The sequence below is a fragment of the Danio aesculapii genome, chromosome 8 (assembly GCF_903798145.1).
Source record: "Danio aesculapii chromosome 8, fDanAes4.1, whole genome shotgun sequence".
Classification (NCBI taxonomy): Eukaryota; Metazoa; Chordata; class Actinopteri; order Cypriniformes; family Danionidae; genus Danio; species Danio aesculapii.
In genome coordinates this window covers 37892764-37911301 of record NC_079442.1, presented here as the reverse complement: position 1 = coordinate 37911301, position 18538 = coordinate 37892764, and the positions used below count along the sequence as shown (strand labels likewise).

General features: G+C 37.4%; 1 protein-coding gene across 1 annotated transcript in view; it reads right to left on the bottom strand.

Moving 5' to 3' along the window:
* agbl4 (AGBL carboxypeptidase 4) overlaps positions 1 to 18538 on the bottom strand; it is a 746666-nt gene that overhangs the window by 160715 nt on the left and 567413 nt on the right. The gene's annotated exons all lie outside the window — the stretch shown is intronic.

Below are 18538 nucleotides of genomic sequence, written 5' to 3'. Positions count from 1 at the left end.
ACCCTCAGATTCCAGTTCTTAAAATATTTATTCATTCATTCACTTTTCTTCAGCTTAGTCCCTTATTTATCAGCGGTCGCCACAGCGGAATGAACTGCCGACTATTCCAGCATATGTTTAATGCAGCGGATGGCCTTCCAGCCACAATCCAGTACTGGGAAACACCCATTCACACACTCATACACTACAGAAAATTTGTTTACCCAATTTACTTACACCGCATGTCATTGGACTGTGGGGGAAACAAGAGAACCCAGAGGAAACTTACGCGAACATGGGGAGAACATGCAAACTCCACACAGAAATGCCAACTGGTCCAGCCAGGACTCAAATCAGCAACCTTCTTGCTGTGAGGCGACAGTGCTAACCACTGAGCTGTCCAGTTCTTTAAATAGTTATGTGGAAATCTGTCAACTATTCAGCTTTCTAATGATGTTTAAATCCAAAAATAATCCAACAGTGTTTTGGGGACCTAAAAACAGCCCTTTTAAAATTTAGGAAAATAAAAAGATATATGCAGAAGTATGCAGAAGGACTTTTAATTTGTCAGTAACCTGGGTCAAGCGCTTCTGGTGAACTGCATGCTGTTACAAAATTGGCGCCTTTAAGGTCTGTTTTCTTTAAAAATCATCAATCTCCACTGGCTGAGTGATATCTGATATAAAGTGGGTTTCAGAATGTACAAGAAGCACTGCATTAAATTACATTTTCCCCGTCATGTCTTTAAAATATGAACATTTATTTTACCCCAGTATATTCAAAGGAACTTTTGTGCTACCCTGCTAATCCTGACAGGTGTGTGCGTGTAAACGGCTTTTCATCTCGTTTTACGCTTGAGCAACTATTTGAATGCCAAAGTCTATTTAACTAATTGTATTTTAATTACACTACAATATCAATGATGTAAAAGGAACCGTATAACCACTCATCGGAAGTTTATCAGTATGGGAAAAAACACTAGCTCTGCATATACCCTATAACGTTGCAATTAAAAAATTGTGATTTTATGAAAATGGAGAAGCAGCAGACAGGTATATTACATGTTAATTTTAGCCAGTTCATTTGTGCAAGTTTTTTTTTTCATTTATAGTACAATGTTGGTTCGTAAACATAATGTAAGTGTTTCAACAGATCCACTTTTGTACCATTGGTCAGGCAAGCAGATAGTCCCATTCTAAATTCACACCATTTGTTCAGTTATTACAAAGTATTGCTTCAGGCTGCTCAAATTAAAATAAATAAACTATATTTTAAAAACTGATCCACTACAGCAAATGCAGACTGATGATTTCAAGCTTCAAACTGTGAAAAAAACAACAACAACTAGTAATCAAATAAAAATAATACAGGAAGATCATATTCAGGTAAACAGAAGGAAAATAAAAATAAAATAAACTCGAATCAACATGCTATTGTAAAGATGGCTAAGTCTCTCCATAATATCAGAACCTGAGAAGTGCTATGGAATTTCACGAGGCAAGACCATGAGAATTGTCAGGACTAAAACAATAAACTTTCTAATCTGAGAAGAAGATCAGCTGGGGAACCAGTTGTTCAACTGTCTTGATCATGCATCCTCTGCCCTTGATTTTACCTTCTCCATCAGAGCAGCTAAGTCACATTCCAAACACATGTCTAAGTTTTCAATATGGTGTATCTTGTGGCTCTATATTCATGTTTGGTGTCATTTTAAATGCCTCTGTGTGACTGGTAAAGTGGTCTTAATTTAACTGTAATATTTTACAATTACCTTTATAACTGTTAATTCAGGTTTTGGCTTTGATAAGATCTTTGCCAGATGCTCCACTCAGGGAAAATGGTCTTTACACCAATTCAAGACTTATATGCTGCAACGTAAATCTACACAGTGAGATATTAATCTCTAACTCTTAAATGTATCTTTAGACAAGTGATGTTGTACATTTCTGAAATGGCTTATTTTGTTTAATTATGTGAATTGGAATGGAAAATCTTTGCCTGACAAATAAATGTAAATTCTTGTTTAACTCTAATATCTCCTGAAATCATTGTAACTTGTAGATTGTTTAGGCTGATGTTTCCACAGATTATGAACAGGATTGCTCATACATTCAGGCTCAATGGATGGAGCATGAACACAGCATTAGAGACCTGTGGATTTCTGACAATCACTGACTTAGTATAATCTAGTGGCTAAATCAAACTTTCTTTATGTATGAACAAGCATGGGGCAGCCTAATATTACTTAAAGGAAATTAGTTTACATTTATATCCTCTCTCTAAGAACCAGAACTGGCGAGGCTGTGTCTGTGAGCAGATGTAACTGGCCAGCATACTGACTCTAAGCGGCTTTGGGTAAACGATGAACCATTAACTGAAAATAAGAATTTATTAGGTTAGCCAATCTAAATTAGACCAAATCACAACCTATAAGGTGATCAGCTTGAATTGGATGAATCTAAATTTAAATTATTTTAAACCGGAGTCAGATTAAATTTGGAGTTGGAAACAAATTTAAATAAACTGTAACAACTGAAAATATTTCTCTTCACATGTGCTAAAAAGGCTTACACATATTCAACCCTCACCCATGCTGTTAGTTGCATAATTGGACTAATAGATGGAGCCTTACACTATTTGCCCATGTAAACGTTACTGCAAATTGCATTTGCAAACTATTTAGTTACAATTGGGATAAATGCTTTTAAACTTCTGTACAGCTCACGAAGATGGAAAAAGACAAAACAGCAGAAATGGATTAGATTCATCAGGGAATCATCAGCCGATTTGAATCATACAGGTCCAACTCACAACTTGCCAAGACCTGCCAAGAAATGTTTTATATGTTCATCACACAACAATTGCATTAAAGACCTACAGAATAGTGTGGGAGTCATACTTTTATTATGCTTTTTGCTATTTTTAAGATTAAATCCACTTCCACTCCACTAAAAAGAAAAGTTTCACAGAGCAGCTATGGAACAACATAAGTAGTAAATAATGTCTGAATTTCCTTTTGGCCGAACTATCGCTTTAAAATAAAGTTTAAAAACTAAAGGCACATTGCCTTGAGGCAAAGTTCATTTCTCATCAACAGAAAAGCACAGAGAGGCCTTATTGGCCTTGTAAACGAAAGATCAGTGTGTGATTTGTCCTTGTCTCTTCTTCTCCTTCCCTCTCTGAAGTATTGTTCAACGTTTTTCAGGTTGAGGGCTGGACCGAATCAATGTCCATGCATCAATATATCACAGCCATAAAAAACAATTTACCTAGAGCAAGATCTCGCCCATTGATTGGTTTGTGTGCCACGGAGAGCTGCGGTGTGCAGGAGGTTAATAGCATTTACAGGGGAAACATACGACCTTCCTCTAAAAATAACGGTCAGGGGAGAAAAACCCCCCCACAAAATTCAAAGAAACAACAAATAAACTGAAAATGCGATACACGCCCACTCTAGCGACAGAGAAACTAAATTAATTGATCATTCCAAGCATTTGAGGGAACTTTGGTTTTGGGGTGCGGAAAATGTCAACCGGACGAGGACACATTTCACCGGCTCTTTCAACTGGAAAACTACATTTCATTCCCTCGAGGCTTTTATGTTCATGTTTCATGTATATCAAAAAGCAAAGGCGAGCGCGAGCATGTGGACTGTCACCGATATTCTGCCTTATGCTTCATTGTATTAAATGCTCTGTTGGTTTTGACGCACACACACGCACACAGCGCTACTCTCACGAAGCTCGCCGCTTTATTATCATCACTTGTGGAATTCTAAACAGCTGCCCGAACGTTCTATTCATCTCCACATATTTTCAATCCCATCACTCCAGCCTCTGCCTTCGGTGTGTGACAGCATTTGTAGCGCGCTCCCGCTGCTAAAGGATGACGAGTGGAGTGGCGCGCTTCAGGTAAAGGATGATGTGTGAAGCCCTGCTGCTGACGGCAGCGTCTCAGTGACAGCACATCAATGAAGGCCGTGATGGACGTCGGGCTGGAAGCGGACCCTGATTAAAGAGTCCCACGCCCAGCAGCACGCATCTGCCGCCCGTCCCCGGTCTGCTGTCACCGCGGCTGGATACAATAAAATAGCGCTCAGGGTCATCGGGGTTTTCGGTGATGTGACAACAAGCCCATTTCGCAAGTGCCAATCAGAGGGGTCTCTGGCAGCACAGGCCCCACCCTCATCATTCTTCAGCCCATCTTCCTTATTTATCTGCTTCCCATACCATACTCAAACTGAGATCTCTGGGAAGTTTCAGCAGAGACTTAACATTGTAAAAACAAAACGTACAGTTCTTGTATGCAATATACCCTCACCGGCCACTTTATTAGGTATACCTTACTAGTACTGGGTTGGACCCCTTTTGCCTTCAGAACTGCCTTAAGATTCAACAAGATACTGGAAATATTCTTCAGTGATTTTGCTCCATATTGACATGATAGCATCACACAGTTGCTGCAGATTTGTCGACTGCACATTTATGATGCGAACCTCCCGTTCGACCACATCCCAAAAGTGCTCTTCTGGATTGAGCTCTGGTGACTGTGGAGGTCATTTGAGTACAGTGAACTCACTGTCATGTTTAAGAAACCAGATGATTCGTGCTTTATGACATTGTTATCCTGCTGGAAGTAGCCATCAAAAGATGGGTACACTGTGTTCATAAAGGGATGGACATGGTCAGCAACAATACTCGGGTAGGTTGTGCCGTTGTAAATTGCGAGATCCCGGAACAGATCAGGGTAACGGATCGGACATGGAGAGGGGTGGGGGACGGGGGTTGGATGGCGGAGGGGTGTTGCGGACGAAAGTGAAGAGGGTTGGGGAGTCGTGGAAGAAAGTGTAAGTGAACAGCGCATGGGGGAGGAGGGCAGTTGAGGAGGGGGATTGGTAAAATGAGGTGCCGGATCAGATTTCAGAGGTGCTGGATTCAGTGTTCCAGCACAAATTAAGCCCTGGGTACACGGTGGTCATAAAGGGATGGACATGGTCAGCAACAACACTCAGGTCGGCTGTGGCGTTGACACGATGCTCAATTGGTACTAATGGGCCCAAAGTGTGCCTAGAAAATATCCCCCATGCCATTGCACCACCAGCCCCAGCCTGAACCGATGATACAAGGCAGGATCTTTGCCTTCATGTTGTTGATGCCTAATTCTGACCCTAACAACCGCATATCGCAGCAGAAATCGAGACTCATCACACTAGGCAACGTTTATTTAAGTTACGGTTGCCTTTCTATCAGCTCGAACCAGTCTGGCCATTCTCCTCTGGCATCAACAAGGCATTTGCGCCCACAGAACTGCTGCTCACTGGATATTTACTATTTTTTGGAGCATTCTCTGTAAACCCTAAAGATGGCTGTGCATGAAAATCCCAGTAGATCAGCAGTTTCTGAAATACTCCCAACCCGTGTGGCACCAACAACCATGCCATGTTCAAAGTCACCTAAATCACCTTTCTTCCCCATTCTGATGCTCGGTCTGAACTGCAGCAGATCGTCTTGACCGTGTCTACATGACTAAATGCTGTTGCTGACAATTTAATGGCTTATTAGACATTTGTGTTATAGAGCAGTTGGACAGATGTACCTAATAAAGTGGCTGGTGAGTATATATTGTAGTAGTTTTTTTTAAACTCATTTATCCTCAATAAATTTGAATCAACATTACTGTAAAAACATGTCTTCTCTCATCACATAGGAATTTAGGCCAGAAACAATCCCACTAGGCATGGGACGATAACTAGTTTCAAGGTTTACCGCAGTTTGGAAAAGTCACAGTTTTAAAAAAGCTTATATTTCATTTTATAACATTTCTGCAATATATATGTTACTATTTAGTTTTTTGGCAACAGCATCTCCAGCAGCAAAGGACCATCCACGTCAAAAGCTACTGGTCAGGCCACAATTCAGCAAACCTTTAAGATACAAATCGCTTATGTGCCAACATCCTAGCATGCTATAGACCAGTGGCTTACTTTATATCCAAAGAAAAGTCAATGATTTATTTTAATTATTAAGCCTGACGTGTACTGTTTCAAAATATTTAAAATGTCTCTTAAAATCAAATATATTGTGTTCAATGGGGGTGGGGTAATCACAATAGCATGATACTTTGGAACTGGGATATTTTTATTAAGGTTATCTACCGTCAGAATCAGCCCATGTCTAAATCAAACCTGCTCCAAGTTTTAATAATAAGCATAAGCTAATAAACATGAGCTGTAAGAATGGGTGAATCCATAATTTGTTCCAAGACGTGTATCCTGACATACAGTGGTGAAAATAAGTATTGAGCATGTCACCATTTTCATCAGAAAAAAATATTTCTAAAGGTGCTGCTGACTTACAATTTTCCCTAGATGTTGATAACAACTAAAGAAATCCATATGCAAAGAAAACATATCTAATTAGTTAACAAATTAAGTTATAGAATGAAATGACACAGGACAAAAGTATTGAACACATGAAAAAAGGGAGGTGCAGAAAGGCAATGAAAGCCCAGACAGTAAACTGATATCAGCTGCTTCAGTTCAACATCTACATTATCAGGATGATGAAGATGAAACCAGGGTGGACATTTCAGTAAGACAATGATCCAAAACACAGCCAAGGAAACTCTTAAATGCTTTCAGAGAGAGAAAATCAAGCTGTTGAATGTCCCAGCCAATCACCTGACTTAAATCCAATAGAGAATACAAATTAAAGATCAGATTAGGTAGACGAGACCCAGAGATCCATCAAGATTCTGTTGAAGTCACACCTGAGCAATTCATGCGACTTCATTCAACACATGAGAGAGATCTTGAAGCTGCCATCATCAAAAAGCCTTTTATATAAAGTAAATACATTTCAGTAGTGTAGTACTTTTTTGTTTTGTTTTATTTTTGTGTTTGTATTGTTTGAGTTTTTACCAAAATCTGGTTCAATTTCATGTCAACAGCTCCTTTAGAAGTATTATTAACAGGAAAAAACATGACGTGATCAATACTTAATTTCCCCGCTGTATACTTATATATCAGTATATCTGTGTGAGGGCAACATTTTGTTACTGGAAAGTCAAATATCCAAATGTGAGTTTTATATATTATATCAGCTGTATCAGTTGACTTGGATAAAGCACAAAGCTGTGCAGTAACATCATATGTCAGTGACATATTGTAGCTAAAAGTGTGTTCCACCATTGTTAAAGATGTATAATAAAGTGTTTCACATGGAGCAATTCAATTGGGTAAATTCTCCAACATAAGGCTTAGGAAAGGAAAAGGGCTGACATAAACCAATACAGATTAGTTTATCCTCTCAGGTTCACATAGGGTGGTGAAATAATCCTTTTTACATGGTTAAAGATAATGAATGTTTTCAGTCACCGATTATGATTCATTCCAGCAGGTGTAACTGTAGTTCTCTAATATTACACAGTGAGAAATTCACTTTTTGTTGCCATTGTAAAGTTGAACTGAAAGAAGAAAATGTTTTACACATAGGATGCTTTGAGGGTGAGCAAATCATAGGGTCATTTTCATATTAAGTTGAACTATCCCTTTAAGATCTGTTTTGGTGCGTTGCTCATTGCAAGTCTCTGATTGGTGAATTTTTCGGTACTGTGTTATTGGTAATGTACTTTTTAAGCACAAATGCAAACATGGTAGTCTACCATTTAAATATCTTTAATGAATAAACATCTAATGCTTTATATACCAAAGTACACTTTTATTTGCAAATACAGTCTCATATAATGCAATATTATTGTCTGTCGTGCTTGTTGAGTTAAACTGTGCTTGCTGACAATCACATTTCAAGCATTTCATTTAAGGACTTAAAAAACAAACAGCAACAAAAACCTTATTCCTCCAGTCCCCTTTTTCTTCTCTGTTGTCTTTTCTGACTAAAGATAAAGCTGACTAAAGTTTTTGTCAGATATTCCTATTTCAATAGGAAAGACAAACGATCACAGATGCGGTTTGATGTTGAACTAAATACAAACATAATGTAAACTGCACGCAACACAATATAGACTGTATATTGCTTGCTATTTTTAAACATTATGTAAAGCAATATGAAACACAAGACCTTCGAATGGTACTATATTTCATTGTGTCACTGTTTAACATGGTCAGCAGCATTTTTTGAGATTGTTTCTCAAGTATTTACAGATAGATAGACAGACAGATAGACAGACAGACCGACCGACAGACAGACAGATAGATAGAACGATACATAGACAGACAGACAGACAGACAGACAGACAGACAGACAGACAGACAGACAGACAGACAGACAGACAGAACGATACATAGACAGACAGACAGACAGACAGACAGACAGACAGATAGATAGACAGACATAACGATAGATAGATAGAACGATAAATAGGTAGGTAGATAGATAGAACTACAGACATACAGATAGACAGAGAACAATATATAGATAGAAGACAGACATACATAGATAAAAAGAACGACAAATAGAACGACAGACAGACAGACACAGATAGATAGATAGACATGACGATAGACAGACATAACGATAGATAGATAGATAGATAGATAGATAGATAGATAGATAGATAGATAGATAGATAGATAGATAGATAGATAGATAGATAGATAGATAGATAGATAGATAGATAGATATAACGATGGATGGATGGATGGATGGATGGATGGATGGATGGATGGATGGATGGATGGATGGATGGATGGATGGATGGATGGATGGATGGATGGATGGATGGATGGATGGATGGATGGATGGATGGATGGATGGATGGATGGATGGATGGATAGACAGACAGAACGATACACAGACAGACAGACAGACAGATCGACAGACAGACAGACAGAACGATACACAGACAGACAGACAGACAGACAGACAGATAGATAGATACATAGATAGATAGATAGATCTTCTCAAAACTCACTGACTACTTTCTGCACACAAATCCTGAAAAGTTGTACTCAAAACTGAAATCGAACCTAAAAATGAACACATTTCAACACACTGGGAATTTTGTGTACTTTCGCTTCTAGGGGGTGAGAGAAATCCAACGCAATGAAATAGAGGGAATTGGAGCAAGTCTCTCTGCAGTGAACACACGTCCCTGCATGTGCTGGCCCTGACGCCCAGCTCAATCCATCATTACTGCACTAAATCATCTCTCTGTCAATAACACCAGCGCAAAATATTACAGTCATGTGGATACTGTTATTTTTAATGACATTCAGCAGTCCCCTTGGGCTGATGGAGTGAGCGAGAAACACGGAAAGAAAGAGAGACTGCATAGGTAGGCAATAACATTTGGCAGAAAAGTGCTTAGCCGTTTGAAAAGAGTCGAGAGTGAGCAAGAGAGAGAGAGCGGCGGAAGTGTTAAATACTAAAAGAAGACTGTTATCTCCATGACAGATAATTGCTAGTCTGTTCAGTCGAAAGCGTTTTGAGGATCTATGAAAGATCTTTGCGATTCTGGGAAAACAGGAAAGGCAAAAAAGTTTTCAGCAAGCTGGCGATTCCAACTCCATCATCTGGGTATAATTGCTCATTTAATATTAGAATAGGTTTTTGACATTCTCATTTATTACAGGAGCTCAGAGCAAACTCTACTTGTGAGTGTGTGTGTGGTCTGATATCAATGTCACACCTCCTCAATAACTCAGACAGGCCAGTGTGCTTATCTTTCTTTGACACTCAGATCAATCTTGCTTTTAATCCTGAACCCATTCGCAGTATTTCTCACCTCAACTCCACACATCAAACACAAACATCACTTCCCTCCTGTGAACGTGCGTGTCTGTGTCCAATCAAGTCAAGGACACAGGATGGGGGCGGCTGATCTTCCAGAATCCAGATTATACACTTTATATATAGCTGGTAAACAGTGCTGGGTAGAGTGTTTCACAGTGGAGTTTCATAGATTTACAGTGGAAATTGTACATGCAGGGAATATATGTGGCGAACACAACATTTAAGCAACACACAATTAGAGTGGATTAATGATGAAATAAAATGCATTCACAATAGACAAAATGTTTAGTCCTGCACATATTCATCCAGTTAGACATTCATTCAACCTTCAATCTGTCTATCGATCTGGAAATGTGTCTGTCTGTCAATCTATCCATTTTATAACTATTTTTACATCCACCCATATCTATGCCGCAAAAAAGTATTAGTTGTATTTATTTTTAAAAGTGAGTAAACCATTGCTTTTAAAGTGATGATTGACTTTAAAAGTGAGTAAACCATTGCTTTTAAAGTGATGATTGACTTTAAAAGTGAGTAAATATGCTGTGTCTGAAGCAATCCGTTGACTTTAAAAGTGAATAAATGAGTTGTGTCTGAAGCGATTAGTTGACTTTAAAAGTGAATAAATATGTTGTGTCTGAAGCGATTAGTTGACTTTAAAAGTGAATAAATGAGTTGTGTCTGAAGCGATTAGTTGACTTTAAAAGTGAGTAAATATGCTGTGTCTGAAGCGATTAGTTGACTTTAAAAGTGAATAAATATGTTGTGTCTGAAGGTGATTAGTTGACTTTAAAAGTGAATAAATGTGTTGTGTCTGAAGCGATTAGTTGACTTTAAAAGTGAGTAAATATGCTGTGTCTGAAGCGAGTTGACTTTAAAAGTGAGTATATGTGTTGTGTCTGAAGCGATTAGTTGACTTTAAAAGTGAGTAAATATGCTGTGTGTCTGAAGCGATTAGTTGACTTTAAAAGTAAATAAATATGTTGTTTCTGAGGTGATTAGTTGACTTTAAAAGTGAGTATATGTGTTGTGTCTGAAGCGATTAGTTGACTTTAAAAATGAGTAAATGTGTTGTGTCTGAAGCGATTAGTTGACTTTAAAATGGGTAAATGTGTTGTGTCTGAAGCGATTAGTTGACTTTAAAAGTGATTAAATATGTTGTGTCTGAAGCGATTAGTTGACTTTAAAGCGAGTAAATATGTTGTGTCTGAAGCGATTAGTTGACTTTAAAAGCTGAGTAAAATATGTTGTGTCTGAAGCGATTAGTTGACTTTAAAAGAGAGTAAATATGTTGTGTCTGAAGCGATTAGTTGACTTAAAAATGGAGTAAATATGTTGTGTCTGAAGCGATTAGTTGACTTTAAAAAGTGAGTAAATGTGTGTGTCTGAAGCGATTAGTTGACTTTAAAAATGAGTAAATGTGTTGTGTCTGAAGCGATTAGTTGACTTAAAAGTGAGTAAATATGTTGTGTCTGAAGCGATTAGTTGACTTTAAAAGCGAGTAAATAGTGTTGTGTCTGAAGCGATTAGTTGACTTTAAAAGCGAGAAATATGTTGTGTCTGAAGCGATTAGTTGACTTTAAAATGCAAGAAAATATGTTGTGTCTGAAGCGATTAGTTGACTTTAAAAATGATTAAATATGTTGTGTCTGAAGCGATTAGTTGACTTTGAAAATGGGTAAATGTGTTGTGTCTGAAGCGATTAGTTGACTTTAAAATGAGTAAATGTGTTGTGTCTGAAGCGATTAGTTGACTTTGAAAATGGGTAAATGTGTTGTGTCTGAAGCGATTAGTTGACTTTAAAAGTGAGTAAATGTGTTGTGTCTGAAGCGATTAGTTGACTTTAAAAGTGAGTAAATGTGTTGTGTCTGAAGCGATTAGTTGACTTTAAAAGTGAGTAAATGTGTTGTGTCTGAAGCGATTAGTTGACTTTAAAAGTGAGTAAATATGTTGTGTCTGAAGCGATTAGTTGACTTTAAAAGTGAGTAAATATGTTGTGTCTGAAGCGATTAGTTGACTTTAAAAGTGAGTAAATGTGTTGTGTCTGAAGCGATTAGTTGACTTTAAAAATGATTAAATATGTTGTGTCTGAAGCGATTAGTTGACTTTGAAAATGGGTAAATGTGTTGTGTCTGAAGCGATTAGTTGACTTTAAAAGCGAGTATATGTGTTGTGTCTGAAGCGATTAGTTGACTTTAAAAATGAGTAAATGTGTTGTGTCTGAAGCGATTAGTTGACTTTAAAAGTGAGTATATGTGTTGTGTCTGAAGCGATTAGTTGACTTTGAAAATGGGTAAATGTGTTGTGTCTGAAGCGATTAGTTGACTTTAAAATGAGTAAATATGTTGTGTCTGAAGCGATTAGTTGACTTTGAAAATGGGTAAATGTGTTGTGTCTGAAGCGATTAGTTGACTTTAAAAATGAGTAAATATGTTGTGTCTGAAGCGATTAGTTGACTTTGAAAATGAGTAAATATGTTGTGTCTGAAGCGATTAGTTGACTTTGAAAATGGGTAAATGTGTTGTGTCTGAAGCGATTAGTTGACTTTGAAAATGGGTAAATGTGTTGTGTCTGAAGCGATTAGTTGACTTTAAAAATGAGTAAATATGTTGTGTCTGAAGCGATTAGTTGACTTTAAAAATGAGTAAATATGTTGTGTCTGAAGCGATTAGTTGACTTTAAAAGTGAGTATATGTGTTGTGTCTGAAGTGATTAGTTGACTTTAAAAGTGAGTATATGTGTTGTGTCTGAAGCGATTAGTTGACTTTTCTTTTAAAAAATGAGTAAGTCTGTTGCTTTTAAAGCGATTATTTGACTTTTTTTAAAAAGGTGAGTATATTTGTTGCTTTTAAGCATTTAGTTGACTAAAAGTAAATCTGTTGCTTTTGAAGCAATTAGTTGACTAAATAAAAAGTAAATATGTAGCTTTTAAAGCAGTTTACTTAAAGTGAGTAAATCTGTTGCTTTTAAAGTGATTAGTTGACTTTAAAAAGTGAATAAATCTGTTGTTTCTGAAGCTGTTAGTTGCCTTTTCTTGAAAAATTGAGTAAATTTGTCGCTTTTAAAGCGATTAGTTCAGGCTTCTTTAAAAAAAGTATGTAAATCTGTTGTTTTAAGCGATTAGTTCACTATATAACGTGAGTAAATGTGTTGCTTTTGAAGCTATTAGTTGAATAAAGTGTGTATTTCTGTTGCTTATAAAAAGATCAGTTGACTAATTAAAAGGTAAATCTGTTGCTTTTAAAGCAATTAGTACACTGTAAAAAAAGTTGACATCTCAAAATTGTAAGGCAACTTGCTGCAGAACATTTTTAAGTTGAGTCAACTTTCAACCCAAGTACTGCACTTGACTCGATTTAAGTTTAGTAAACTCAGAAATGTGCTGAAGCTGGTTTTCTGAAAATTTTAAGTTGAGCCAACTTTTTTTACAGTGTAGTGAGTATATGTTGCTTTTAAGCGATTAGTTGACAAAAAAGTGAGCAGATCTGTTGCTTTTAATGCGATTATTCACTATATATATATATATATATATATATATATATATATATATATATATATATATATATATATATATATAGAGAGAGAGAGAGAGGAGAGAGAGAGAGAGAGAGAGAGAGAGAGAGAGAGAGAGAGAGAGAGAGCGAGAGAGTAAATCTGTTGCTTATAAAAAGATCAGTTGACTTTAATTCAAAAGTAAATCTGTTGATTTAAAGTGATAGTTGACTATAAAAGGGGAGTAATTTTGTTGCTTCTGAAGCGATTAGCTGACTTTCTTTAAAATTGAGTAAATCTGTTGCTTTTAAAGCAATGAGTTGACATCTTTCAGAGTCAAAGTAAGTAAATCTTTTGCTTTTAAGGCAATTAGTTGACGTTTCTTTAAAGTGAGTAAATCTGTTGCTTTTCAAGCAATTAGTTGACTAATCAGTGTGTAAACCGGTATCTTATAAAAAATCAGTTGACTTCAATTCAAAAATTAATCGGTTGCTTTTAAAATAATTAGCTGACTTCACTTAAAACGTGAATATTTGCTTTTAAAGCGATTTATTTAAAAAAGTGAGTATATCCATTGCCTTGAAATAAAGCAATATAAAAAAACATAAACAATGGGTTTACTCACTTTAAGTAACCAGTTGTTTTTTTACAGTTTATGTGCACATCCATTTATCAAACCATCCACCCATTTATCATCTGTCTATCCATTCATCTAACCATCCATCCATTTATCTTCTATCTATCCATTTATCAAACCATCTATCCATCTGTGTTCAAATGTCTGAGGTAAGTATATATATTTTTATTATAAACATGTCCACGTTTTGAGGTACCAATTCACAGAAAATCTTGTTTTTGCTGAAAAAGAAACGGAGTTCACACTGAGAGGGATCGTTTGTAGAATAAAAGTCAGAATTTATTCTGTTGATCTGTACATTGAACAAGAGTACTGAGACTGCAGCACACACGCATACACGCACGCACACACACACAACTGATGTTAACCGACTGAACCAGCTGTGCACAGGTGAGGAGTGCAACTGGTTCATGTGGAACATTTGATTTTGCTTTCCATCGTCTCTCTCTTTCTCTCTATCCTTGTTCTCTGTTTGAATCCCCGTGGAGTCAGTCACAAGCAGCAGTGAGGCCAAGTTTAGCTGAAATTAAGCCAGGTTCAGCCTGAAAACACAGTATGAATAAAAATTCTCCACTGAGAGTCCTTTTAGTCCAGGCTTAAGCTTGATCTGTGTGCAAGTAAAGCAGACCTAACGTATGGCAAACAGGGACTTTTTTGCGAGCAGGACGATCCTGCTGACAGAAGTCCTCAGTGACTCACTTTCAAAACCAATACCAATTTCAGCATGTGACCACATAAAACGAAAATACCCACAACCATCCAATAAACACAGACCTGAAAGAAAGCATGTTCACAGTTATTTCCTCCGACATCATCCATCAACATAGTTCCCCAAAAAATATCGATTAATACATATATACTTATTTAATATATGTGTAAGTAAGTTTCTAGATATTTATTCAGCAGCAAGAATGAAGAGATGATGGGGACATGATAAAGACACCAAATGTAAAATGAAAAGATGATCAGTTTCCGAACTCGCCGTGTGGTCTTGAGGTCAGTTCGTGAAGCCTTATTAGCTTCACATGATCCACAAAATCATGAACAATTTCTTGACTGGAAAGTGTTTGCTAACAAAAACACACAACTGTCCTTCAGTTCTCACATTATTACAAGTTCTAAATGAATCGATATTGATATAAAATGTCATGGAAACACTCAACTGATTGCTATTTTTGGATTTTTTTTGTGGACGGCCTAATTTGCGTCACTCAACCCGTATTTTTCGGAGACCGTTCAGCTGAACTGAAAAGCAAATCAGAGCCATACGTTAGGACTTTGTCTTCAAACAGTTCTTAAAGACAACAACAAAGAGTTTCTTTGGGAGGGAACCACTTTGGTAAGTTGAGAAAACCCTCTACAGTTCGCGTACTGCACGATATCATCACCACCACACCATCAAATGTAAGACTAGCATTAGTTGCACTGTAATTCTACAGTGGGATTGACTTTCACATTAACTGCTGAGGACCACATTGCTGTGAGAGTCAACTGCCCAGTAATATATAGGTAGGTAGACGGTTTGGATTATCAGGTTTCTCATTCCAGCATTATTGTACAATATAGACAAGTTAATATGGCCACAAATAGATCCTGCGTGCACGGTATTTAATATTCTGTTAATTTGGAACAGAGTATGTGAGGTAATCTGTTAAAGAGGTATGTGTTATTTGAAATATGAAAAAATTAATTCGAACAACATGCTGTAAGATTTTATCTGATGCTTTGTTTTATCCCAAAACTCCTGCTGCTATAAAATGAACCACATGAAGCGGAATGACCTCCAGAAAAGTAGAAAATTAGCACCATCTGAGGTAAGTAACACAGATTAGACAACCCATGCCTGCTGTAGCACCATCAACGGGATTAAAAACGCAAAAAGAAAAAATGCAAGAAGACGTAAAAGCCAAACACTGCAAGTCTAACATGGAGCCAAAATGTGACATCTGAAATGAATCCACACCACACAGACTAATTTAGATCTCTGAATGAGGTACGAGAACGGTGAGACAATGAGGTAGGACTGTGACTCTACATACTTGTTTCCAGACTAAGAATAACCTGAACTTGTTGTTGTATCAAAAATACATTTCTTTCACTTGTAGAGCTGAGAATATTGTTTGCTAAATAAGAATGACTCTGAGTATGGTCCTTTAGTATTGTGATTACGAAAGAACTACGACTCTTGCTATAGCGAAATACTGGGCAGTTCTGGGGAATTGCTGTGGGCGGGTCCTCAGCGTTTGATTGACAATCTCTCAGAATGTAGGTTAGTGAAGCAGACTGAAGCAATACTATTTTCTTTCTCCCAAGAACACTCGTTCAAACTTTTTTGGCATCATAAAGAAACATAAAAGATATCCATTATCTAATGCTCTTTTGATATGAAACAAAAAACATAATGTCCACAGCAACACTTTGTAAAACTTTTTTTTTTATCAGTAAAAATATATTCCGCCTGTCTCTTCCCTGTTTTTTTAAACATAACCTTAGAAGGGGCCATTTTTGTGCAACTTTTCATTGTTGAGATTCCACTTTGGCTTATTTTCAACAAAACGATACAAACCCCAAACACACATTCAGATCGGATGAATTTCATTCAACGTGACAAATATATCAAGGACAACTCAAGAGGATATGTTGATCCCTCACACGCTTTGCACAGGACTTGCCATTTTCCAGAGGCACAGACCAAGTCGAAGGTAAGCACCGCTACTGAAAAGCACAGGCACCAGCCTCAGCACAACCTCCCAGAAGAGAAAAACACAGGCCAACGCTTCCGTTTTGTAGGCTTTTTAGCCTATAAATACTGTACATGATTGTTTTTAAAAGTCTGACTTTCTCTGATGGGATTCACTGGTTTGATCTCACAACTGAAGAAACTGTTAATTTTTAATTTTCCTCAGATCTGAACACCACTGTGCCCAATTCCAGTCTCACAGCCAAAAAGAAAAAAAGAAAAAGCAACACATAACGCTGAAGTCTTTTTCAAGGCAACAATTCAACTCCACATAAAGAGTATGACCACATGGACCGATGATAAAGTTTGGCTATCGTTCAACCCCTGCACACCTAAAGCTCTCATATTTTTTCCAGTATACCCGCACAGTACGTACGCTCATTATGGAACATCAAATATTCACTAAGTGTGGCAATACATATCACACAATACGGGAAATATCTACAGAAAAAAAAAAAAGAAGAGAAAGACATTCAGTGGAACAAAAGAACCTTATTACAATCTGTCCTCTCGCGTAATTACCTTGACATATTGGAGGTACGTTGCTGTAAGAAAGAAGAATAAGAAAAAAAAAAGAATCGCTTTCACAGGCTCAAGAGAATGAGAAACAAATGACTGCTAAAGTGAGTGACAGAAAACTGATAGCTGATTTATATGCTTTCTGCTGAATTTCTTTTCGCAAGCATTGTTAAATGTTTATGTTGATTTCTTTTTATAAATTGGCTTGGGTAAATCACAAAGAAGCCAACACTGATGGATTTTTTTTTTCTTCCTTAGGATTAAAGTGCTACGTTGTCAGAGATGGACAATGATTCCTTGGAACGAAAAGGCAGGAGACGGCTGCCTCTCGACGGAAATGACTCCAAATGAAATGATAGTCCAGAACAAATGACTCACAGTGAGGTGAAATTCATAAATTGAAGTTCTTGAAGCATCGAGATACCTGCTGTAAGAAATCCACGATAGTATCAATTTAAGATATGGGTTTCTGTCATTAGAGATGATGCATTGGTGAAGAGCCCTGCCTTTCTTGAGAAACACGGGAGTACCCAGGATCTACGTTAATAGCGAAACGTCACATATACACTGTAAAAGTACAAATGGTTAGAAACTATATATGAACCAGCAAAGATAAAGACAGAATTACAACATTGTCTTGCTCGGTTTTGAACCAAAAGCTTAGTGAAATAAGGTGCAGCCTGGATGCAAACAACAAATTGTTACAAAAAAAAAAAAATGAGATAATATATTTCAGATATTCACTGAAAATTTGTCCCCGCTGTTAAATGAACAACAAAAGAGGAGGCTTTTGCGTGGCAGATCTGTGGTTAATTCACAGTAAGCAATATGGCATCACAGTCAAGAACCCAAATCTGCAAAGTGTCTGTTTTCTTATGTTACAAGCCAAACACACACACACAGTTTGTGATGAAATTAAAGACGACAAGGGGAGACAAATGGTCTAAAGTGTGGATGGCATGGCTTGTTGCAAGTTGTCACGATATCTTATTTCCTCCCCTAATGAGTGCGCCCTCTACAGGTGGCGTGGACAGAAGGATGAGGCAAACGTGTAACCCCCAGGCACTGCTGACAGTTTTACCCCCACATCCAGACACGGCACCTGGCATCTCTCCACACTCTCACACACACACACACCAAAGTGCAGTTAAAGCAATATCAGCTCATATTACAATCACAGCTTGCTATAAAACGGAGAACACAGTTCCCAATGATTGCCAGCTGGAAAAAGGCCCTGCAGCCCTGCTCTGATTTCCACTTACCCTCCGTCCCAAGTGCAATTTACAGCTGGTAAAAGGTCTTAGGTGGTCTTCATCTCTGTAGACCTGATAATACAATAACTCCTGTCCTGTGGCTAGTCCATCAAGCTCACTCAAATCAAATCGGATGTGCTCTTGTTGTTTACAAGAATCTTGTTTC